The sequence below is a fragment of the Lissotriton helveticus genome, chromosome 7, assembly GCF_964261635.1.
Source record: "Lissotriton helveticus chromosome 7, aLisHel1.1, whole genome shotgun sequence".
Lineage (NCBI taxonomy): Eukaryota > Metazoa > Chordata > Amphibia > Caudata > Salamandridae > Lissotriton > Lissotriton helveticus.
This window is the reverse complement of record NC_136068.1, coordinates 1,399,947,151-1,399,974,659: the sequence shown is the minus strand read 5'-3', so window position 1 is coordinate 1,399,974,659 and position 27,509 is coordinate 1,399,947,151.

Here is a 27,509-nt window from a genome sequence, read left to right as displayed (position 1 = left end):
AAGTCGCCCCAGCTGCTACTTTGGTATCCGACGGGTATGCAGTACCAAACAACGCTATAGGGTCGCGCCCGCTGTGCATTGCGTATGCGACGAGTGCATGCCGCCAGGTCCTCTGTTACGTCATAGACGTATGGTGTCACGCTGGGTGCGCCATTGCCTCCTTTTGTTTTGTCTCAAAAGTATATCTAAATAACTTTAAACAGTATATGAGAGCAAGCGAGAATCTAAAATATTTTAAACATTTATATATTTCTAACTGTAATAAACTTTTATTATGATAAATACATTTTCTCAAAATCATGTCGGGTGCGATCTCCTTATACGCTCGGTGCGTGATTGCCATGTGCCCTTAAAAAAAGCATTTGATTGCTTCATAACATTTCCCATTGTAACAGTTGGACGACCCCAGCCATTTTAGTCATTCTCTCTACAGCTTTTGATGAGACACACCCCATCTGCTTAGAGAGGTTTTTTGAAAAGTGTTTTGTTGTATACACATACCTTATACTACACACAACATGCAACGATCACCGTGATCGATATTCATGGTTTGTACATTAGCCTTCATCATGTGATGGTCATGCATCTCAAATGTTACCTCAAAAAACAAAATGTTTGTTACACGATACCCCTGGTGTGTGTGTGTGCACATTGTTGTGCTGCCTTTCGGCCTGGGTATTAGCAGCTCTAAGAAGTATCATCCGCTACGGGCAGAGTGCACATTCTAGATCACATGTGACAAACAGTAAACAGTAAGGTGTAGATCTGTATTGCTGTACACTCTGTTGTCAGGCTTTTTACCAATATATTAGTGTGTTATATGTGAGACTTTCAGATTCACGTTTGACATACATTGCTTGATTGTAATGAGCGTTATCACTGTGTATGACGTAGCCTCACTGATGATCCTCCCTCCATCAGTGCACATTCACATGTGTGCGCTTCGGGATACCATCACTTTCAATAATACCGCACACCAGACTCTACTGACTACAGCGCGCTTGCACATCGTGCTGCATTGCGAGTTTTAATAATTTTAAATTACCTGTATCTCTGCGCTTCGCGCTGCTCTTTTTCAGACGACAGGCACCTAGTTTCTTGCGCGCTCTCTGAGGGGCAATATTTAGGTGAGACTCTTACCCTGCACCATAATTGTTTGTCACCCCGCATTTGGTGGGATTTAGGGTGCTTCAGGGCGTGCTTGGGTCCGTGACTCCACCGCATCGCGGCGATCTAGGCCGCCATCTTGGGTGAGGGTGACCAGGTGAGTGCCGATTTGTGGGCGCCATCTTGGTTGGGGGGCTAGTGTTCACATCGGAGGACTCCCGCGTTTACGGCTATTTAATATGCATATCCATCAAGCGTGCAGCGTTGGGGCGCAGTGGACGCGCCAATGGCGCGCCGGAGGTGCACCAGAGGTAAGCCCGTTTGCGCCTGTTCGCGCTTCGATCGTGACTAGCGCTAGCCACGCTGCCTCTGCGGCAACACACCGGCTAACCTACTCTAGGGCAGAGCTTTTTGAGCTTGGTCATTGCCCTCCTGTAAGTGACTTGTCGGCCTTGACGTCTAATAACTCAGCGGTGCTGTCTTGCGGGTTACTAAATGTCCGGTCTCTTTGTAAACACCATGTCGAAATTGCACTCTTAATTGAATCTTATGGGTTAGATGTGCTCTTTCTTACAGAGACTTGGACTCGAGCAGACAGCGAGGGAGAACTCGGGCTGGCCTGTCCTTCGGGATATAAAATCAGGCATAACCCTCGTAAAGGGAATAGAGGGGGAGGCATAGGGTTTATATTAAGGGACACTCTGAATCTCTCTCAGCTCGAGGTAAAGAGGGTCCAAGGATTTGAACTTATGGGTTTTTCTCTCAAAGGACAGAAAGGAGCACTGCACTCCGGGCTGTTATGTTACAGACCTCCGGGTAATGCACTGTCCAGTCTACCTGATCTGATTGATCTAATCTATGATCTTTCTAATACTCACTCTAGACTGCTTATTTTGGGGGATTTCAATCTGTGGCCAAATGGGCCGATGGACATAGCTTATAGGGAACTGTGCCAGGCATGTAGCAATCTTCAACTGCAGCAACTGGTACTCTCTCAGACTCACCTGAAGGGCCATGCTTTAGATTTGGTTTTTGCGGAAGCCACGCAGGTTGAGATTAGGGACATAGTTAGTCAATGTTGGACTGATCACGCTTTAGTCCTTTTTTCCCTTGGTCTCCCCGCCAACTCTGCGCGAGAGCGCAGTTCGGGTCCCACCAAAACTAGCAAACAATGGTCTAAACTCCTAAATAGCGGTGCTCTACCTACTCTGCTTTCAGGAGGTTTTTCCTTAGAGGGGAATGTGGAGGCGAGCTATTCAGGCCTATGTATGCAAATCATCAATTCGCTGGACAAACTGTCCCCCTTGCGGAAATCAAAAGATAGACGTAGGCCTACCATGCCGTGGTACTCTAGCGATCTTCTCCATACGAAAATAAGATGTAAACAGGCAGAAAGGGTATGGAGAAAGCATTATGCAGAGCCTGCTAGATCCTTCTATAAACAAGCGTTGCTGGACTACAAAGCCCAGATTAGGCGCGCGAAAGCGAAACATCTAGAGGACATGCTATTACAGGCGTCTAATAAATCTCAGACCCTGTTCAAAATAGTTAAAGATCTTTCTAAGCCGACATGTGCGGCAAATAACATTCCAGCCTCACAATCTCTCTGCGACACTTTGGCCGATGCATTTGAGGACAAGATTGCCACCATTCTGAGTGGACTCGCTAGTTCGGGTTGCTCATGTCCCCAGCCACCGGCTGCTTATGCACCTTCACCTCTCTTTGATTATCCAAGGTTGGAAAGTTTTATCCTCCCGCCGTTTGAGGATTTTTGTTCCCTTGCAAATGGTGTGTCCTCGGGTTCTCCTCTTGACCCGCTACCTCACAAATTCTGGAAGCTTTTTCAGGAGGAGCTTTTTCGCCCCCTCTATTCCATCTGCTCCCAGTCCTTTAGCACTGCCACGGTGCCGGAGTGCTGGAAGTTGGCTGTGGTCTCTCCTCTTTTGAAGAAACCCACACTTGATCCCACCTGCCCGGTGAATTATCGGCCAATTTCGCTGCTTCCCAAGATCATGGAAAAATTGGTGACCCAGTCTCTGTCCAGCTTTCTGGAAAAGAACATCTGTTTGGATGGGGCCCAGGTCGGCTTCCAGCCAGCGCATGGTACGGAGTTGGCGCTGGCGGTCGTGTTGGACGATTTACGATCACGGGTCGACACTGATCGGGCAGCCTTTTTAGTGCTGCTCGACATGTCGGCCGCATTTGACACGGTCAGCCACTCCATCCTTATCAGTCGGCTGGCGGAGATTGGGGTAGCGGGACTGGCACTAGATTGGCTAATTTCATATCTCCAGATTAGACACCAGGTGGTGGCTTTGCCACCTTTTAGATCTGGGATCAAAAGAGTAGGGCAAGGTGTACCCCAAGGGTCAGCGATTAGCCCCATCCTATTTAATTTGTACCTCCGCCCTTTGATTAGTCTTATCAAGTCCTTCGGCATTTCAGTGATCAATTATGCTGACGACACTCAGCTTATCTTTACGCTTGAAGGAGAAGGTGCTGTGTCTAAAGAGACTTTTCAACAATGTATGTCTGCTACGGCTGACTGGCTGAGAACTAATTCTCTCCAGTTTAATGGCTCAAAGACTGAGGTACTGTATTGTTCATCTGATTGTACCCCGCGCCCCCTACCGGCTGATTTTTGGCCATCGTCCTCTATGGGTACAGTGGTAGCGGCGGATTCGGCCCGTAATCTGGGAGTCATGTTCAGCCCCAATCTGCAGATGGATGGTTTTGTTAACAAGACCTCCACTTGCATGCTGTTATTTCGCACTTTGCGTAAAATACTTCCATTGCTTCCAGCGCAGGATAGGCCAGAGGTGGTGCGTGGCATTATCCTAAGCAGGATTGATTATTGTAACGCCTTACTTTTGGGTGCACCTATTACTCTGCTTAGTAGGCTGCCACGCATTCAAAACATGGCAGCGAAGCTTGCTCTATCTAGGCCATGCGCGGCTTCTTCTTCTCTAGCGCTAAAAGATCTTCACTGGCTACCTGTTCAACAACGAATCTGCTTTAAAGCTTCCTGCCTGGCCTTTAAGGCACTGCATGACCAAGGACCCGTCCTGCTGCAGAAACGTTTTCCGGTATCGTTCAGCTCCTCCTCGGCATGTTTGGCGGTGGTTGCAAGAGTTCAGAGAGTGCGAATGGGTGGCCGTTCTTTTAGATACTCAGCCGCTAAACTCTGTAACTCCCTCCCCCTTTCATTGCGTTGTTTGAGGGATTTGTCATCCTTTAAAAAAAGTTTGAAAACCTACCTTTTTCCTAGAACAGTATAATGTGGTGACTGCGTATCTGGTTTAGTGGAGTCAAAGCGCCAGGATACCCTTTGGGTGACAGCTTGTGCTATATAAGTGTACAATAAATACATACATACATACCATTGACATGCGTGTCTGCGCATATACACAAGCTTGACAACGACATGTGATGTTAGCCATTAAATGTTTTCGAACAGCATCTCATTAGCGATAGTTGCTGCACTCCTGGTACATGCTACATTAATGTAAATTGTGCATTCTGCGACGTCAAAACTGCAAAAGAAACACAAATAAGTACACTTTCTGGCCAGGCAGGAACTGAACAACGCCCAGATCCCTGCAAAAATTATTCACACCCCTACGCTGGCCTGGTGTACACAAGCCCAGCCTACTTTGCTTACGTATAAATAGGATAACGACAACGCCACATGTCTCAGTTCTTCTACACTGCCTCAGGTGATATGGCCGCATCCACCTCGCATATCATAATGCGCAACAAAAAACAATGGATCCATGAGGTGTACACCATCCTGGCAACCAACACTGGGTCTAAATTGTGAACCCTACTGCCAGTCGTGTTTCGAAAGGGATCAATGAGGAGTACCCCATCCTGCAATCAACACTGCAACTGAATTGTGAACACTGCTACCAGTAGTGTTTGCACACACAAGGATAGCAGGTGAGCAGTGGGGCCTGGGTGCACAGCAGCTCCAATTGAGCACGGTGCTGCGGGAGGGGTGGGCTGCATCAGCCTGAGTGCGCAGGTGCGAACAAGCGAAGTTGCCCTGCGTAATGATGTGATCTCTGACCTCACTCAGTCACATCTCTGTCTCATTTTAAAGACCTGCTGGACCGTACTAAAGGCCTGAACCAGCGGGCAGCGCTGCCCTACAGACTAGTGTTGAGCACAGTGCTGCGTGAGGGATGGGCTGCATCAGCCTGGGTGCGTAGGTGCGAACAAGCGAAGTTGGCCTGCGTAATGATGTGATCTCTGACCTGATTCAGTCTCATCTCTGTCTCATTTTAAGGACCAGCTGGACCATACTGTAGGCCAGAACCAGTGGGCAGCGCTGCCCTACAGCAAGTGGCACTGGCTTTTATGGCACTGCAGTGACCTCAATACTAAGTGTACATGCACACAGGCTTCCGCAACAGCATTACACGCGCACATTATGCTTCTAGCATGCACTCTGTTCCTTTGTCTATAAACATTGGCATAACATATTATTTAACCTTCTGTATTCTCGTGCACTCCAACTCCTCTTTGAACCATGCTTACCACTAACAGTTGGTAGAACGCACTTCAAAAACGAAGGATGCACTCAACTGGTGTTTTCTATTAAGCTTAAAATAAACCTTCATTTACCTCCAGACGTTTCCACCATTACATTTTTTCTCCCTTTTCATACACTGAATTGGTCATGAGGCCTAGGCATTCTGACGCCTTCCATCATGGTATCAAGACACCGTCCCCAACCGGCGACCTGCTCTCCCACCCTACAAAGGTACCCTGGACTCGGAGCTTACACCAACACGTCATTGGGCACACCGATGGTGGCAGGTGAGCAGTGAAGCCTGGGTGCGCACGACATACAATTGAGCACAGTGTGGGGGAAGGTACTGGGCTGTAGCACCCTGGGTGCCACAAGTGCAAGCAAGTGATGTTCCCATAGCTAATAATGTAATCTCTGGGCTCATTCATATGTTTCATTTTAAGGACTTGCTGGACCACACTCTTTCTCGTGGACCCCAGCATCCTACACAAATGGGTGACGGGAGGTAAACACTGAGGGCTGGGTGCAGCAGGCCGACGCTCTGTCTCCTCCACCCACTGTTGTTTTGACTCTCCCTCCCCTTCTCCCTTCCACCCACTCCCTCTCCCTCCCATTCTCACTATCTTCCTTTCATTCGTACTACCTTTCTTTTCCTCTTCCACATGGCACACATACTTATGTTTCATTTCTGTCTTGCAGGTTTTGTGCGCTGCTTCCGGACGAGTCCCACACACGTATTTCATGTTATACTGTTGTTTGTTCTAATAAACTTGCATTTCCATTTCTTTGTGTTGTTTTAATAAAGGTTATTTTTTTCCAATAAATAAGTCAGTGTATAGGCCTTCTTTTTCTGACAACATTTGTCTGTAGTTTATTGTGAAAATCGTCTGTTTATTGGAGGTTATGATGGAAAACATTTGTAATTTTGCAGAGCACCTGCCAAATATAAACCAACAGCCTATTACATAAATGAAGCCTGCGTAATTCTACAACTGCAAGGGTTCTATGCGTGTATTACTTTATAACACCACGAGTACTGCCCATGTGATTACAGAACCAATAAGGCACTGCCTAGGAGCACCGAGGCTTAAGGGACTGCTGAGGCCCATCCTGCATACTTAGGTAATGCCCCAGAGGGTGGCGATCCCTGGACTTCAGTTGGCCTCGAAGCCCCCCGAACAATCAGTAAACAATACCCGGGAAGGTGGTGATCCCCTAGGCTGTGAAATGTCTCTGTGCCCTCCCGTGCCTAATTTTCATGTGACATTAAGATCCCTAGTCCTACAGAGACCCAGCAATATAATAATATGATTGGCTACGTAACATTACCCACCAGGGGCCTCATTTAAATGAGCGGGTGAGACCCCGCTTCTCTTTTAATTTATTTTTTTTGTCATTTTTACCATTCAGATCTGCTCTATTAAAGCGATACGAGGTTTTCCTCCCCTCGCTTCAACTAGTCAAACAAGGATTTGTTATCACAGGGTGGAAGCCATGCACCCACCCTCTAATAGCAAACATAAATGTCCCGCGGATGCACACCCTGGGACATTGTATGAGCTGGGCCTGGAAGGTCGCGCACCCTAGGACCATGATGCATTGGTTTGTATAAACGCATACTAACACTACTTACACACCTGTAGTACAGTGGGCCGAGTGTAGTGAAGAGGCAGAGGAAGAGCAAAATCTAAAAATATAAATCCTACCAGAGGTCGGATGAAATAGTTCAATGAGTCCACGACCCTGGGATGAGTAGAAACAGCTACGCAATGAAAACAGGTCTTCAGCACAAAGCAAGCAACTTTTAAATATTGGTGAGAGCTGCCTGCTTTTTACCTTCTCCTGCTCTTCACCAAATGTATGTATTGAAGAGGCAGACAGCAGCTGAAGTAAATTTATTGCAGGAAAACAAGACACCTTAAACAGCCACCAACAGGAGCAGACAGCAAGGCAACCGTCTTCTCCAGCACCGTGTACAAACTACCCAAGGTTCCCCTCATAACAGCCCCACATTCTAACATTACATACTTACATTCTATTAGAATTACATACTAACATTCTACTATGACTAACATTGGAATACTACACAGAGCACATGTCTTTACAGCAATGAGCTCATGCTTTCATCCAAAAGTCTTGAGACCGGTACAGGTCATTAGTTTGCTTCCCACTCTCTGTATTGTATAAACACAAACTAACACTACTTCCATATACTACAGCGCTTAGAGCACATCACTTTATAGCAATGAGCTCAAGATTTAGGCTCACGGTTTAATCCCCAAGTCATCAGACCAGTAGGAGAAAGTAGTTCGCTCACCCTCTCCCTATATACTATAAACGCATACTAACACAACTTACACCGTTATACTACAGAGGCTACTATCCTAGAGTGCCCAGAGCCCAACACTTTACAGCAATCAGCTCGCTTTGATCCCCATGTCTTCACACCAGTATGCGTGAGTACTTCGCTTCCAGCTTCCGGTATAGTGTAAACACACGATAGCGGCCTGTAGTTCACTTCTTACTCCCTATTTGGTATAAACGCCTACTAACACTACTTGCACAGTTATACTACAGTGCCCAGAACCCATCCCTTTACAGCAATTACCTCGATTTAATCCCCAAGTCTTCACACCGGTAGGCATGAGTACGTCGCCTCCGACTTCCGGTATAGTATAAACGCATGATAGCGGTCAGTAGTTTGCTTCCCACTCCCTATATGGTATAAACACCTACTAACACTACTTGCATACGTACGCTACAAAGACCAGAGTACATCACTTTACAACTGCAGCCAGTTTCTAACTCCTGATTTCTCACTGCTCTGTTTCTGAGCCGATTGTACGCACTCGCACCAGCACTTGCAGATCCTCCCGTCCTCCCGTCCTCCCGTCCCCACTTCCGATCACCAGCAGGTGGCGCTCCAGGACTTCCGATTCCGGGTTGCCGCGGGCGTGTTTACCGGCCGTTTTTCGGCCGCTGCTGTTACCGCCATCGTCGCCGCGGCCGGTGCTGGAGTGGTGCTGGGTTCATTTGGGGCATAGCCGGAGCCCTGGCAGATTGTCGGATTCCTCGGGAGGAGGCAAGTTTTGGAGCTGCGAAAGGTGGTTGCCGAGGGTCCGAGGGAGCGCAGCGCTGCACCTCCAGCGGCCGTCTAGAGGCTGTGTGTGGCCCAAGTCAGCGTGAGGAGTCGCGTATAAGATGTGGTGACCCCAGGAGAGTACCCAGAACAGTATCCAGGAAAGTAATTGGGTGCCTCCATTAAGAAGGGTCAACGTCTGGACCAGAACTGAGAGTGGAGCAGAGAGGAGCATATGATCTAATATAAAGCTGCTGCTGCTGCAAATTGGCAACATTATGGAACAACCAATAGGAGCCTAAGTGGGGAGGAGGAGGAAAGAGTGCTGGCTCATAGAAACAGAGGTAAGTGAAGTTAACATTGTACTTCCCCTCATAAACATATAGATATATAAATAATAATTATCTTGGGGAAGCTTATGCGGAGTGGGGATTGCTGTGCACCAAATAAGCTGGTGAAAGCCCTAAGGTGAAGGAAACCCCACCGTAACCTGCGGGAAGCTGAGAAGAAGAACGCAAAGTAAGAACACAGGAAAAACAATGGCCCTAGGGAAAACTAAACCACGCAGAGTGGTAAGAAATAGTAAAAAAAACGCAAATAAATCGGGAACAGTGGACGCGACAGGCTCACCCAAAGGCTTGGCTGACGTAAATAATGAGATGGTAAATAATGAGATGGTAACACCAATTGCTGGCAGAACAATATCCATCAGAGCAACCCCTTCCTCAAGCACAACCCCGCAGCCAGCGCCGGCATCTGCCTGGTCAACAGGCGCAAAAGGGGGGTCGGTGGTATCAAAAACCATCAAGGATTTTATCGGTAAACATTTCATGGGGAAAGAGAGAGCAGAAAAGGACACAATTGAAATTGAGACCACGCAATCTATCGAGGATCCGGCCGCATCAAGCACAGAGGCCTTGAATCAGACTGACTTTAATATCGCTGAGATACCAATGGAACCGCGTCTATCATCTTCCCCAAGGATGTTTCAGTCGATTTGCACCCAGGATTTAGGTGCAGATATGGTGAATGAAGAACGAGTAGTCTGTAGTGACTCCTTGGGAGAAGGGAACATTACTGGGGAGACTCCCTGTCAAAAGGATCATGAGAGTCTAGGATCCCCAAAAATAGTGGGATTAGATGCATCCGGCATATCCCTATGTAGCCTGGAGGTGATGGGTTCTAACGGCCAATCCATGCTCGAAGTAATGCTAATGCTCCAGAAGACTCTGCAGGGCATTCTGGAGGTTACAGTATTAAATAATGACATTCTGAAAAGACATGGTGATCAATTTAAGGGCATAAATGGGGAATTAGCACAGATTAAAAACTTGATGCCCTCAATTGTAAGACCTGTAGAAACAAAGGAGGATAATAAAGTGGATAGGGGGGAAGAAGTGGAAGAGGTGACTAGCCCCCCAGAGAATGAACCAACAGAATATGTATCCTACCGCCCCATGCTTATAAAGAGGTATGGGGATGAGAGATATAGAAGGTCTAATATACCAAGGAGAAGGAAAGGGATTAAGGCCCGACCCAGCTGCTACTCTAAAAAGAACCAGGATCACAGTGGGGGGGAAACGCCAATATATAAGTCAATAAATAAGATAGCAAGGCAAGGACTTAAAAAGTTAGACTTTGTAGAGAAAGGGGCAAATAGCAGCCGACATGAGGTACAACGTAAGGGGATAATGAGGAGGGATATGGGAGAGAACAAAAGGTTAATAGGAGAAATCCCCCAGGGGTGAAAAAGAGTGTAAGAGTAGAGCGGGAGAGTGAGATGTCCCCAAGTGCGGAGGGACCCCACCCAAGTAACTGGAAAGGGGTTAAAAAAGGGGGAGGAGAAGAAGCTAGTTGGCACTCAAGGGGAGTAACAATAGGAGGGAATCGCCAACATCAACAGACAGTATTACCCACTGACACTTGGATATTTGTAGAGTCAATAGGACAGCGAAAGGGGGGAAAAGAACTAAGAAATTAAATCCCTTGAATCGCTCCCAGCTACTATCCTCATTTGGAAAGTGCCCCAGTCTAAGAAATGTTAGCACTAAAGATCTAAAAGAAGTGGGGTTCACAGTAAACAGTAAGGGGGAGGAAATAACCAAGGTTTTACTCCACTCAGCCCTAATAAAGGAAGCTATAGAAAAGGCAGAGTCCGAGATGCTAAGGGAAGGCATTAGAATACTAAAAAGGAAGGATGTATTCTCGGATAAGTTAGGGACTCCTTTCCTTAGAAATCACGCAGCTCTAGGGGACAGACAAATAAAAATGATCAATCTGGGGAGAGGTACCAATGATGCCCTAGAAATCACGATAAGACCCAATGACCAAAGGTGGGACATGGAAGAAGTACTTGCTGGGAACAGATACAGAGAGCTGGCATATATGAGTAGTGAGGAAGATGGTTTTATGAGTGAGATCGACTAGGAAGCAGGAGCGCCGCACAGCCTATCAATAATGACCTGGAACATAAACGGGTACAATAGAATAGCGATACAGGAAAATTTTAAAAATATCTTGAGGAAAAACGATATTGTTTGCCTCCAGGAAACTTGGCTGTTTGGCGAAATCCCAGCTACGGTAGGTTTCACTCATTATGTAAAAGCCGCTAAAAGGAACACGGTGGGTAGACCTTCAGGGGGTTTGATGACGCTGATCTCTACAAGGATAGCCAAGGACATTGAACCCCTGGAACTACAGTGTAACTGGGCTCTGGGCAATAGAGTGCGAACAACAAACAACATGTTGGGGGGTGAAAGTCTATGCATTATAAATGTATATATTCAGAAAGGGAAAGTAAATGAATATAAGGCAGACTTGGAACACTTAAAAACTGACCTAGATGGGGTGTGTAACCGGTTTCCAAAGGATGTGCTCGTAATATTGGGAGACTTCAACCATAAATTGAATCCTAAATCAATGGATTCTTGGTTGAAGGACTTGTTGGATGCATATAAAATAGAGCAGGCACAATTCCCCAGCTGTGAAACCTCAAGTAAAGATGATAAGCTCGGGCAACTGTTGGGGGTTATGGGATTTGTATGTACCAACGGTAGAAAGGAAGCAGACAGGCCTGCGAAGCGTACCTTTAAGGTAGGGCAACAAATGTGCCCTATAGACTATGTATTTATACAGGCCTGGCATTTCCACCTTATCAAGCAGTTCGAAATTTTGGGGGTGGAGGGTAGTGATCACTATCCACTGCAGTTTGAACTTCAGGTAAATAGCCACCCGCAAAGACAAAAAGTGTTATCAGTAGATGTAGAATACCCCAAGCGGTTAACAACACGAATCACCGAGGAATATATACAGAAACTAAGTGCATATCAGTTAACTGTGAATTTGGGTAACCTTGTACCAGAAGGAAGTATAGCCTGGTACGAGGGCATAATAAGGCAATTGGTGGAATGCCTCCGGATTAAGTTAAAGTGCAATAACCAAAAACCAGTAAATAATGTGACATTATACCCTAATAATAACAAACACTGGTTTGATGCCGAATGCCGGAAATTAAAAGCAGGTATTAGGAAACAAGAAAGACGACTCAGAGGTAACTATAGTGAGGTAGTGGTATCAGATCTCAAAAAAATGAAGCTAAAATATAAGTCAGTTATTAGAGATAAAAAAAGGTGTTTTAAGGACAAATGTTGGGATAATCTACTCATGACAATTGAAGACAAAAATGTGAAAGGCTTTTGGAGGCTAATACAGGACTGTATGGGGAAAGCACAAGGGACCATGCAGTGCGCAGTACCAGAGGATAAGTGGCTGGCCTATCTAGAGGAAATCTATGGGAAATGGCCAATGAGGGAGGGAATAATGGTAAATGCCTGGCCAGTAATAAGTGAAGAATTAAAAACCCATTTTCTCCCAGATCAAATTAGAACCATAATATCTAGACTAAACCTAACACGGGCAGCCGGCCCTGATAACCTGCCAGCTGTCATAATAAAAACAAACATAGAATGGTGGGCAGAGTTCCTTTCAAATATGTTTTTATGGATCCTAAATTCAGGTGAATTCCCTGCAAATTGGAAAGGGGCCATTGTTAGGCCAATCCATAAAAAAGGTGATGTAAACACCCCTAAAAATTACCGCTTAATAAACCTCTTGGATATAGGCGAAAAGGTTTTTTCTAAGGTAATCCTAGGGATCCTAAAGGAGTGGGTGGAAGACAAACAGATAATACCCCCAGAGCAGGGGGGGTTTAAAGAAGGCCACTCAACGATTGACCATTGTTTTGCTCTGTGGTCCATCGCACGGAAGTCAATTGATCAGAGGAGTAATCTATTCTGCTGTTTCGTTGACTTCCGTGCAGCCTTTGATCTTGTGGACAGGGATCAGCTGTGGTCAACACTAATAGGGTATGAACTACAGGATGACCTGCTGGCCCTTGTCCAAGCATTACATACAGAAAATTGGGCACAGATAATATTGGACACGGATGGAAGACTGACCAGGAGAATCCCTATTGGAAACGGCTTAAGACAGGGGTGTGTTTTAGCCCCCCTGCTGTTCGCCCTGTTTTTAGCTGACCTACCCCAAGTATTAAGAGATGTCAGAGGGGCGAACCCGAAGTTGGGAGGAAGGCACATATCGTGCCTCCTTTATGCCGATGACCTAGTAATAATGGATCAAACGGAGATCGGCCTTCAGAGAAAACTCAATAGGTTTAAAGATTACTGTACGAGTAAAAAACTAGTGGTAAATATGGATAAAACCAAAATAGTATGTTTTGGGAGAAGGAAAGTGAAGTTCTCGTGGTATCTCGGCACAACCTTGCTTGAGAGGGTGACCAACTATAGATATTTGGGAATGTGGTTCTCATGTAACCTGAAATGGCATACACACCTGCAAGCATTAAAAATAAGGGCACTGGCATCGGTCAAAGGCCTAAAAAGCTTTAATAACACCTATGGTGAAAGGTCAGATAGACCGGTCTTAAAAGCCTATCTAGCAATGGTCCCCCCACAATTTCTGTATGGAGCAGAGGTTATTTATCTCAGTGGTAAGACCTCCTGGGATAGTGAAGAGGGAAATATATTAAAAAGCTTATTCGCTCTGCCAAAATCCTCTATGGTGCAGGCAGCACGACTGGAGCTGGGAATAACCTCCTGGGCTATTACAGTTTGTATGAGCCTTGTACGCTTCTGGCAGCGGTTGGGAGTAGGGGAAATTGCTAAAATCTCCCAATGGGCTAAGGAGGAAATTATCAATAGTGAGCTCCCCTGGGCAAAAGAGGTAAGAGCCTCAATAAGCAAGGCTTATGGGGTGCTAGATCTGAAGGTATGTCTGCCGCAAGACCCCATAATATTTGGGAAAAAAGAATTAAAGACTCAGGGGGTCAATATGTCCCGTAGTTATGACCGGGAATACCTTGCTCAAAAGTCCTCGGTAGCACATATGAAAGTGGCTTGGGAGAGCAGTCAACACTTCGCTTACGTGGATCGGTTACCCAGCCATAGTCTGAGGCGAGAAGTCCTGAAAATGCAAATTGGCATAAACCCATGCTATGCAAATAATGGGGTTCGAAATTCAATGATAGGAAGTAATGGGAAATGCACTTGCACTTTAGGAACCACTTGTGATATGTCACATATTCTATTAGATTGTACGAGATTTTTAGACTTTCGAAAGGAGTTTTTATGTCCGATTTTTAAAAAATATAAGATTATGTACAGAATGCAAGCTGCCACTCTCTTGGTGGAAATGGAGACTTTAGATATAGCCTGCGCGTTGGGGAAATATATGAACAAAGTTAGGTGGTTCCTCAAATGCGCAGAAGAACATGTATAGTGCAGCCCTTATCCCTGAATAAAGGTAGAGATACTAAGGGACAATAGTAGTAAAAACTGCATTCTGAAGAAGGTATAAAGAGGAAATTTTAGTGATTTTAACAAATAATGTTATAATACTCCGTTTTAAAAGGAACAAGAGAAGGTAATTTTAAGTATCTTGAGGTGTAATTGTGGCTTTAATATTATCTTGTGATGCTGCTGCTCTTTTTCTTGTTGAATATTACCATGTTTTGTTGTTGTCCTTTCTCTTATCACGGAATGTGGAATGTACTTTTAAGGTTTTAACAAATCAAATAAAGTTTTGTTTGACTGACTGACTTTACAGCAATGAGCTCACGGTTTAGGCTCTCGGTTTCAAACCCGAGTGTAGCAGCATATCATCTCAGCACCATGTCACTCCGAGCAACACCGCAGTTTCAGTCCGGTAAGAGAGATTACTTCTCTGCACACTCCCCCACTACTGAACAGATTTACCCCAAATAAACAAAAGTGTACTTTCTAGACCAAGACCCTTCTCCCTGCCAAATTTGGGGTAATTCCGTACCACCCGTTCGACCTGTAGCCTTGTCTAAAGTTTTCTATGGAAATTAACATGGAGAAAACACGTTTTTGGACCCCCTTTTATCCTGGCCCCCCACTTGACCAATCACCCCCAAACTTTCAGGAGCTGCTATGAACAAAGAATTAGTTTTGAAAATGTAATGAAGATTCATCAAACAACTCCAAAGTTATAAGCAAAACAAAAAATGCTCTTTCTATGGAAAGTTGGTCCTAACTATAACTACCTACTGGCGACCACCAGTAGGTAATATATATATATATATATATTAGAAATTCACTGAAAAAAACTATAGGTTTCAGGGACGTTATAGTTATTCGCATATTTCACTCCTACAAAAACATCGACATTTCGCCGTTATAGTTAGTTCTCCTAACTATAACCCTTGCCCCTGCAATACACTGCTGATGAAGTCACATATTACATCATTCATGACATGGTCAGTGACATCACTGATGACATCTCAATTGACTACTGATGACATCACTGATGATATCATCCAGTGAATATGTGTTTCTATAAAGTTTAAATATGTATTATATTTATGCCATGGTGTATTGAAGAATGAGTGGGTGTATAAGTGTCTGGATGGAGGATTTAGTAGGTGTGTGACTGACTATTTAAGTGAGTTATTATATGTGCCTTATTGAATGCATGGGTTAGTGACTAACGTGTGTGAATGTTTGTATCAGTCTGTCTGTTGTTGTATAAGCTGCTCCATGGGTTGATTAGTAGCTACCAGAGTGTCTATATGGGTTATTGATTGCTTGCCAGAGTATTTGTATGGGTGCCTGAGTGTGAGTGTGGGTGTGTGGGAGGTGTGTGACTCTGTACATACATGTTTGAGTGATTGATTCACTGGCTGTATGGGTTGAAGAGCTTGTGGAAACAGCTGTATGAGTGGGTCAGTGTGTGTATAGGTGTGTTACTGAGTGAATGGGTGTCTCAGTGGTACATGTGCAAGTAACTACATATGTAGAAAGGCAGTGTATGTGAGAGTTGGAGTATATAAATGACTATATGTGAGAGTCAGTGATTGTAAGAGTGGCTATATAGACGAGTGTGTACTTGTATCAGTGATTGTATAAGAGAGTAATTATGCATTTGTTTCTGTTTGAATAAGTGATCTATTGTATGTAAAACTCTCTAGGTCAATAAATGAAAGTGTTATTGATTCTTTGCATGACAGACTAGGTGTGTGAGTAACTCTGGATGAGTGGTGATGTGTGAGTGTCTGTGTAGGTATATGAGTCTCCACGATAGTGTTGTATTGATGAGTGACTGCATGTATGAGTGATTGTATGGTGAATGAGGATATGTGTGTGTAGCCCTAAGAACCAGTGAGTAGATATGTAGTAAGTGGGATTGGTGTGTCTATGGTGTCGATAATGGTATTCTGTATTTTGGAGTAGGTGTATCAAAGGTTGTATTAGAGTGTGAGGAGGTGTTTCAGATTATCACATGGATGATGCCATCAGTGATGTCATCAGTGATGTCACTGGCCATGTCATGAATAATGTAATATGTGTCTTCATCAGCAGTGCATTGTGGGGACATGAGTTCTAATTGGGTGAACTAACTATTATGGTGAAATTTCTATGGTTTTGTAGGAGTGAAATGTCTAACTAACTATAACTTCCCTGAAACCTATGGCTTCAGCCTTCAGGAAGGCGTTGAAAATTTATCTCTTCCCCAGGACAGGCTAGCTGCTGAATCCGCTGGTTCATGGCTCAAAGCGCCAGGATGCCCTTGGTGGTGACAGGTCGCGCTATACAAATATACTACTACTACTTTTTCAGTGAATTTGTAAGGTTTTTTAAATGCTAATTCCTAACTATAACCGGCCTGAAACCTATGGTTTTTTCAGTGAATTTGTAAGGTTTTTTAAATGCTAATTTCTAACTGTAATGTCTCTGAAACCCATGGTTTTTTAGTGAATTTCAAAGGTTTTTAAATGCTAATTTCTAACTGTAACGGCCCTGAAACCTATGGGTTTTTTTCAGTGAATTTCCAGGGCTTTTCAAATGCTAATTTGTAAATTTAATATTTGTACAACCTTTCATGTTTTTCTGAAAATTGCAAGTTTTTTTTAAAAGATATTTTGTAACTGTAATATTCAATCATTATTTACTTATATATATATTTTTTATTTAATTATGTAATGTCCTATGTCTTTTAAAATAAATGTTTTTTCCCAAAAATATGGAAGTCCCGTACCCATCGTGCACCTATCACGGTGGGTGCATGAACTCAAGCCGCCATATAAGAAAAGTCAAGAAGGAGCCGCGTTTGGTTTGCAACGGGTAAGTGGTCCCGCATAACGTCATATACATATGGGATTGCATCATGTGAGCGATTGGTATGCGACGGGAGCACGGTGCATGGCCCCCCGTAACGTCATATAACCATGGGTGCGCATCATGTGCGAGCCTCGTATGCGATGTGTGCCCAGTGCCGGGACCTGTGTGACATCATATACTTGCCAGGTCGCGCCAGGTGCGTGACTCCCATAAAAAAATTATGTTTCAAAACTTAATGTATATAACTTTAATGTACATATCAGAACAAGAGATCATCTAACGTATTCATAAAAATAATATATTTGTGCTTGTAATAAACTTATATTATTGGTAAATATATTTGCAGGACGTCACGATGGGTGCACGCAGGTTGTGCGCTGGGTGCGCGACTCCCAAGTGACTTTGAAAGAAACTGTTTCATTGGTTGACAAGGTTTTCCATTCTAGAACTTGGAGGACCCCTCCCTTTTTAGTCATTCTCTCAGCTGCATCAGAGGAGAGACACCTGTTGTGTTTTTGGGAGAAAATTTGTGATTTTTTTGGTGTTTACTGGGAAACTTGGCCAGTGGCTTCTTCTACACAAGCAATAGACCTTCCATCTGATGATGAAGATTAAAAAAAAAAGACCAAAGTCTATTGAAATGTTTTATAATTCTGGAGGGAGAAATAAAAGTGAATGCGAGGAAGGTGAACTGCACGCTGTGTCCCAGAGCTCTGTCAAGAAGCAGTGACAAGAAGTAATCCTGTGGGACGTCCAGTATGTATAAAGATCTTCAGACTATACATCCCAGACAACTTGCACAAGAACAAATGCGACGTGCTCAAGAGGCTTCACAAACTGACCAGGGAGCTGGTCCCAAGCGAAACCAAAGGGGATGATGGATGGCGCGTTTGAGCACCCCCAGTCAACTGATCTGGGTTTAATCCATCATCATTCCTTAGCTCACTCCACCACCCAGTTCAGACATGGCCATATGCAAATCAGTCTGACCATGTGCCTCATGGGAACAGTCCAGCCCGAACTGCCAAGCCATGTCTCCCCTGGACCAGAAACAAGCATTCTGGGACCGGTGTCGGGTTCGTAACCCACATCAGCCAGGCTATCTTGAATCCAGTGGCAAAGTGAGCAAGGGACCCACGTCTGGGCATACCCTGCCAACTTGGAGCGAACAAAGCGATACCAAAGGGGATGATGGACGAAGTGTTTGAGCAAATCAAGCACTCACCCCCAGTCAACTGATCTGGGTTTAATCCATCATCATTCCTTATCTGACTCCGCCACCCCAGTTCAGACATGGCCAAATGCACATCAGTCTGACCCGGTGTCTCATGGCAATAGTCCAGCCCGAACTGCCAAGCCATGCCTTTGCTGGACCAGTAACAAGCATCCTGGGACCGGTTTCGAGTTCATAACCCGCATCAGCCAGGCTATCTTGAATCCAGTGCAAAGTGAGCAAGAGACCAATGTCTGGGCAAACCCTGCCAACTTAAGGCGAACAAAGCGATACCAAAGGGGATGATGGACGGAGCGTTTGAGCAAATCAAATACTCACCCGAGTCAACTGATCTGGGTTTTAATCCATCATCAATATTTAGCTCACTGCACCACCCCAGTTCAGACATTGCCTTATGCAAATCAGTCTGACCCTGTGCCTCATGGGAACAGTCCAGCCCGAACTGCCAAGCCCATCTGGAGGCTCAACCTCTTCCTCTCGTGGACCAGATATCCACACAGAGTTAGCAAACCTGTAACAGCATAGTATAAAATGCAATGCCATTTTATGTTGTGGGGAGCAGTCAGTTCGTATAACGCTGTATGTTCAGCAAGCAGAAATCATCTCTGCCAGTTGGAATGACGTTTTAATTCCAAAAGTTCGAAGTTTTGTCTGTTTTTTTTTAAAAACACCCAAAAAATCTCAAAATTTTAAAAAAAACACAAAAAAATTACAACCAAAAAAGAAAAAAAAACACAGTTCTCTTCAGAACTACCTTATTTGGTTAAAAAATGTAACTAACTGCATGCTAATATCTGGGTGATTGCTAGGTTACATGTGTAGAGCATGATTGATTCTAAGAGTGCATGAGTAGTGACAGGGATATGGCTGGACTGCATGAGTAATGTACAGGTAATTGTAGGTCTACATGTATTAGTGTCTGTGTTATTATAGGAGTTCATGGGTACTGACTGGATGATTACACTACTGCAAGGAGAGTGCATGGCAATTTTATAAGAGCTTGGGTTTTGGCAGAGTGATTGGATAAAGACATGGGAGTGGCTGAGTAACTGCAGGAGTGCATTAGTAGTAACACGGAGATTAGGTCGCAGTCAAAGGAATCTAGAAGCGCAGGAATACGTGTCTGAGTAATTGCATGAGTACATGGCTACTGAATGGATGATTAGACTAGTGCAATGTGAGTGCATGGTGAATTAATAAGTGCTTGGGTTTTGGCAAAGCAAATGCATAAGGACATGGCATTGTGTGGGTAATTGAAGGAGGGCATATGTAGTTACAGGGAGATTAGTAATCTGTGTAAGTAGCAGGCAAAGGAATGTAGAAGTGCATGAATAAGTGCCTGGATAATTGCATGAGTACATGTGTAGTGACTGGATACTTAGAGTACTGCAATATGAGTGCATGGTGAATTTATAAGTGTTTGGGTATTGGTGCAGTGATTAGATAAAGACATGTTACTGGCTCGATAATTGGAGAAGTGCACGGGTACAGACAGCGTGATTGCTGGACTGCATGGGTACTACCTGGGTAATTTGAGGAGTGAATCAGTACTGTGAAGGTGGTTAGGGGACAGCATGGATAGTGCACATTTGATTGTAACACTTCATGTCTTAATGTCTCAGTCATTATACAAGTACATGGATAGTAAATGGATACTTAGAGTACTGCACGTTAACAGCATGGTGAATTTATAAGTGTTTGGGTTTTGGCACAGTGATTACATAAGAACATGCTACTGGCTGCATGATTAGAGGAGTGCACAGAGAGTTACAGTGTGATTGATGGACTGCATGCATACTACCTGGGTAATTGGAGGAGTGCATCAGTACTGTAAAGGTGGTTAGGGGACAGCATGGATAGTGCACATTTAATTGTAACACTACAGGTTGTAATGCCTGAGTATTTGTACAAGTACATGGATAGTGACTGGATACCTAGAGTTCTGCAAGATGACAGCATGGTGAATTTATAAGTGTTTGGGTGTTGGCACAGTGATTACATAAGAACATGCTACTGGCTGCATGATTAGAGGAGTGCACAAAGAGTGACAGTGTGATTGCTGGACTGCATGGGAACTAACTGGGTATTCGGCTGAGTGAATCAGTGCTGTGAAGGTGGTTAGGGGACAGCATGGATAGTGCACATGTGATTGTAACACTGCATGTCTTAATGCCTCAGTCATTATACAAGTATATGGATAGAAACTGGATACTTAGAGTGCAGCAAGTTGAAAGTATGGGGAATTTATAATTGCCAGGGTTTTGGCACAGTGGTTACATAAGGACATGCTACTGGCTGCATGATTAGAGGAGTGCACAGAGAGTGACATTGTGATTGCTGGACTGCATGGGTATTACCTAGGTAATTGGAGGAGTGAATCAGTACAGTGAAGATGTTTAGGGGACAGCATGGATAGTGCACATTTGATTGTAACACTGCATCGCTTAATCCCTCAGTGATTATACAAGTACATGGATAGTGACTTGATAATTAGAGTGCTGCAAGTTGACAGCATGGTGAATTTAAAAGTGCTTACATTTTGGTGCAGTGATTACATAAGGAAATGGTACTGGCTGGATGATTAGAGGAGTGCACAGAGAGTGACAGTGTGATTGCTGCACTTCATGTGTTGTACCTAGGTAATTGGATGAGGGAATCAGTACTGTGAAAGTGGTTAGGGGACAGCATGGATAGTGCACATTTGATTGTAACACTGCATGTCTTAATGCCTCAGTCATTGTACAAGTACATGGATAGTGGTTTTATACTTAGAAGTGCTGCAAGTTAACAGCATAGTGAATTTATAATTTCTTGGGTTTTGGCACAGTAATAACATAAGGTCAGGCTACTGGCTGCATGATTAGAAGAGTGCACAGAGAGTGACAGTATGATTGCTGCACTTCATGTGTACTACCTGGGTAATTGGAGGAGCGAATCAGTACTTTAAAGGTGGTTAGGGGACAGCATGGACAGTGCATATTTGACTGTAACACTGCATGTCTTAATGCCTCAGTCATTATACAAGTACATGGATAGTGACTGGATACTTAGACTGCTACAAGTTGACAGCATGGTGAATTTATAAGTTCTTGGGTTTTGGCGCAGTGATCACATAAGGACATGCTACTGGCTGCAAGATTAGAGGAGTTCACAGAGAGTGACAATGTGATTGCTGCACTTCATGTGTACTACCTGGGTAATTGGAGGAGTGAACCAGTCCTGTGAAGGTGCTTAGGGGACAGCATGGATAGTGCACATTTGATTGTAACACTGCATGTCTTAATGCCTCAGTCATTGTACAAGTACATGGATAGTGACTGTATTCTTAGAAGTGCTACAAGTTGACAGCATGGTGAGTTTATAAGTGCTTGGGTTTTAGGGCAGTAATTACATAAGGTCAGGCTAATGGCTGCATGATTAGAAGAGTACACAGAGAGTGACAGTGTGATTGCTGCACTTCATGTGTACTACCTGGGTAATTGGAGGAGTGAATCAATATTGTAAAGGTGGTTAGGGGACAGCATGGATAGTGCACATTTGACTGTACCACTGAATGTCTTAATGCCTCAGTCATTATACAAGTACATGGATAGTGACTGGATACTTAGATTGCTGCAAGTTGACAGCATGGTGAATTTATAAGTGCTTGGGTTTTGGCACAGTGTTTACATAGAGACATGCTACTGGCTGGATGATTAGATCAGTGCACAGAGAGTGACAGTGAGATTGATGGACTGCATGGGTACTACCTGGGTAATTGGAGGAGTGAATCAGTACTGTGTAGGTGTTTAGGAAATTGAATGGAAAGTGCATGAGTCTTGCATGAATGCATAGGTAGTGCTTGCATACTAACTGCGTGATTGCACAATTTAGAATCTGTAAATCCTTTCTCACATACTTATAAAATCACATATTCACTACCTTTGCACTCCTCTAATCAGTTAAGCACCTTTCAATAATTCAGTAAATATACATACAACTATATAAATACCGTCTGAACACATAAATGAATCATTACATACTATCTAGTTAAGTAGATAAGAACAACATGCTACAAAGGGTAATATATGATGATTTATTTTTCAGTTACAGCTAGAACATTCAATCTACAAATATGTGACATAATTAAACTATACCTCACAACATACTTAAGAAAGAAGAGCAATTAACAACACATTTAATGATCATTTTAAAAAGCGCATATTTCAGCTTTGTATCTAAAATTATGTTATATCATTCAACTATACCTTTGCTTGGACTACAAAAAGAAACCTAACTAACAGCACCTTATTTCACCATTCTATTTTTAATTATATGCCATAATTTAGCTTTACCTTCTGCACAAAAGTAATAAGAGAAACTTAATTAGTAACACATTATATGATCATCTTTTTAACAGCACACATGTCCTACATTTTACCTAACTAACTATAATTATGCAGTATCATTAAACTATACCTTTGTAGAAAGAAGAAAAAACTATGCCTAATAAACTACACCTTATATGAACATCTTTGAAAATACACATTTGTAGTGCATGTTCAACCAACTATCAAAAAGTAAGAAGCATCAATCAGCTATACCTTTGAACAGACTTTAAAATATATATATATTACTGTACAGACTGTTTTTTAAACAAACTTCAAGTACAAAAAAATAATCCCAATATACATCTCTACATATAATAATATATTTCAAACAACACAGTTTTAGAATAATGTCACATCTATTTTAAATGAACCTCAAAAATATATAACTCACCTTTTAAATAAATCTGTTGAATGAAAAATTTCACACACTCAGACATGATTTTCTTTTACACACAAAGAATATAGATCACCACACTCTCCAATGTAAAACCAGTAATGGCTAGATTTCCATCTATTTTTCCATACAAATACACATAAGCAACAAATTACATTGCTTCCCAGAAATTTTCAAATTGAAAAACACATTTCCATTGGTCATATATAACAACACTTTTCAAACTGCCTTCTTCACCCCGTGTGTTTAAAGCCAGTTTCCATAGCAACAGCTCATGAAACATTCAACTTAACTGTCAGGTCAAACGTTTGCCCTAGAACTGCAAGTATGGTTGCCTTTGTAAAACATGCCCTTATCCTTTTTGCTGTACCTTTCAAACATTTTTTACTAACCAATTATTAACATGCTTTTTAAACAAAGTAAAATGCACCCTATTTTTTAATGTATAATCTTCCTAAATAGCCAATCAAATCTCTACTTTCTTAAAAACAGCATCTTCTCCACCATATTAGATAGCTACCATTCTACAAATGGACAACCTCAGCTACAGAGCTCTTTTCTTTTTTTTATTTAGTCCTCATATTTGACAAAGGCTCTAAGCGAGATCCTTCTAAGGACTGCGAGATCTGGGCGCCAAGTACCTTCTAAGATCTTATGCCAAGGCCCTTTCCACTCACAGTTGATATAGAGTCTGATGGTATCCACCACCAATCTCGTGAACCCATTGAGCTGGTCTTAATCCTTGGACTACATTGAGAAAAAAAAAAGAAAAAAAAAAGAAGTCATGCATGCAAATAGCCAGCATCAAGAGAAGCAAACCAGATTTTTTCTTTCTTCGCAGACCCCAGTTGACAGTCTAGTCTCGCCATATGTCTTACAAAGGTCATGCAGCCCACACATTTAGGGGGAAGTTCAGAAACCCATTTTATGCAGATGTCCCTGCGCGCTATTATCATTAACATAAATAACAGACATCTGATATTTCTCCCCCAGTTATTTTTGTCCACCCCAAATATAACCAAGGGGAGGCTTACCTTAAAATTGCAGCCCAGGATTCTTGCTAATTCATTACCCACTTCTTGCCAGAAGATCTGGATGGCTGGACAAAGCCAAAAGAGATGAAGATCGTCTGCATTTTCCAATTGGCATTTCGGACAACATCTTCTTCTTGTGCCTCCCATCTTGGTCAATTTCTTGGGGGGCCTGTAGGCTCTGTAGAGGGTGAACAAATGATTTCTTCTAAGTAGAGCCAAGGTTACTGAGGTCCAAAGTGTAGCAACAGATACTTGCCAAAGTTTTTGGATATCACAGCCCAGCATGTCCAGCTTCCATATTTCTTTAGCTAAAGTCTCAGCATTATTATCTCCTTGTGCTAGTACTCCATCCCATGGCTTGGCTGCGATCGTGACCAGCTGACCATCTGGTAATACTTAAATCTAGATAGCTTAAAATCTGTTATCCGGCTTAATTTGGGCCATGTTAATATCGTGCCTTCCTACATTAATTGACCCCATCTTGAAAGACCTGCCTTTACCAAAGGGAGAGCTAAACTATCCATCATACATGGTGGTGTTCCTAGGGAATTCTAGATTGGAGCCTTAGCACTATAGTAAGGAATCCCTAGAGTTTTTTTCACCAGGGTCCAGACTTTACAGGCTGCTGTTATTGTCTTAAATTTGATTTTTTTTAAAGAATTTAGCATGGGCAAATTTAAATAAGGAACCTTTGCCTTCTTCTCCCATAATGCTTATTATAGATATATATCTCATTAGCATATCCGTAGGAGTCAACAATAATCGCCTTGAGGTTTGCAAGAAGAAAGCCCAATACTACAGTTGAAAATCCGGGAGTGCTATGCCTTCCTCCAGCTTTTTCTTCCTCAGTTTTTTCCAGGATATTTTCACACATTTCTTCTTCCATATAAAACTGCTAATTTGCCCAAGAAGAATTTTAAACCAGGCAGGCTTGAAAAAAAGAGAGAGAGTGTTAAACATAAATGTAAATTTGGGAAGGATTGTCATTTTGAGTAGATTCTTCCTAGGAAAGAAAGTGGCAGAAGATCCCAGCTTTTCAGAAGCTTGTTAGTTTCGGGCATAAGTCGGTTGAAGTTTACCCATGCCATATGATCCAGATCTTTTGATACCCGCACGCCTAGATATCTGAATTCAGTCCTATCTAAATGTCTAAGGTGGTCAGGGATGGGATTGTTCCAACACATAACCTCAGTCATGTCTTCATTATTAGGTAGCCGAGATTCACCCAAAACTTCCTGCTAACTCCATTACTGCTGGCAAGGCTATTTCAAGATTCCCTGTATAGACTACCAGATCGTCTGCATAAAGAGCTTCTTTCATCTTCCATTCCCCTTTTTGAAAAGGAAGGATTCTTGGGTCTGCTCTTATTTTCCTTGCCAGAGGTTCCAAATATAGATTAAATAGAAGCGGCGAAAGTGGGTGTCAAGAAGGTACCTGAATTCCTCTGATTCCGTGGGAGCAGCTGACGTGAAGGATGAATATCTTCTGAAGAGTAATTCCCAACTCCCCCACACCCCTGAACCCAGAGAACTCTAAGTCCAGGAATGAAAGGGAAAGGGGAAGTGGATAGACAAAAGAGAGACTGCCACACTGGTGCCTTCTAGACTCTTCTAACTGGTCAAGTCGCACCTAGAACAGTAAGCACAACATTACTACAGTTCTACACCTAATAGGCTTCTCAAACTACTCTTGTTTTATTCCCAGACTCAGCCTACCTTATTAATGTGTGGAATTTGCTGCTCTCTGTAAATATGTTCTTGTGTTGAAAGAATAGTCTCTTTTCAGGAATGAAACTACTCAAGTGGAATTTCCAGGGCTAGAACTCCAGACTGGAATGTTACAGGTGGTATACAACTGTATCTATTTTATAGAATAAGATACCCCTATATACTTAGCATCAGTTGACTGGAGGCTGGGTTGTAGTTATGGAAGAATATCCCTACTGAAAATGTCCTCAGCAAAAGCTTCTACGCATTAGCCCAGAGTGGAAAACCAATTACTCAAACTGTTCTCCTTTGACTGAGTTCAACACAGTTCAGCTCCGCAACAAATGTCTTCAAATCAAAATATTCACAGGAAAACGAAGTCTCTTACCGCAGACGTTGGGTCAAGATACTAGGACAGAAACTCCTACCAGGTGCTGACTGAGAGAGACTCTCTCAAATGCTGTCTTCGGAATTCTCCAGCAAGCCGCCGAGAAAATTACAAGACGCGAATTAGCAGCTTCACAGGATTATCAGGTGCTGCAGGACTGGAGAATTGGAGCGGTAACAGTTCCAGGCTCCAAGACTTGCGGAGGTCCAATTATCAATACAGATTGCGGATTTACCAGACGCGAGAGGCAGAGCGCGTCTAACCGCCAGCAAATCACAGTTGAAGTGCGCAGGAGATAGCGCGAGCGGTCACAAAATGGCCGCCAGTGATAACCACTAGAGCGCTGACCTAATGAAGTAGCGGCACAACCAGGAACCACTACGGGAATGACCTTGCCCCCATTCGCACTCTTCTTTGTAACCAACTCCAGATAGGGAACGTGGTATTTACAGCATGATGCGGAGTAAATCTAGGACCAGAAGGAACAGTCTTGTTGTGGGCTAATCGGGATCTGACAGTGGGCAACCTTGTCGAGTACCCCTCCTTATCCGAAAGCAAGAAGTTAAATGATCATTAATCAATAATTTTGCTGTGGGAGAAGCATATATACCTTGAATAGCTTGAAGGAAGTTTCCTCCAAAGCCTTTTTTTTTAAGCACCTCATGTAGATAGGGCCAGCTCACTCTGTCGAATGCCTTAGCGGCATCGACCATAATAATAGTTAGGCGGGGTCCCTGTTACTGAGGCAGTATCTATTGCACAGATCAGATCCTGTGTAAGGTCTGAGAGCTGTCTTCCTTTCATAAACCCCTTTTGATTTATGCCTTTATCGGAAATGTTATCTAATCGTCTGGCCAGAATTTGTGAGTATATTTTGTAATCCGTGTGTAGGAGCGAGGTAGGCCTATAGGATTTACATATTTTTGCGTCCTTGTCCGGCTTAAGAATTAAAGTAATTACTGCTTCACTCCAAGTGGCTGGAATCTGCGTCTGAGTTTAGCATTTC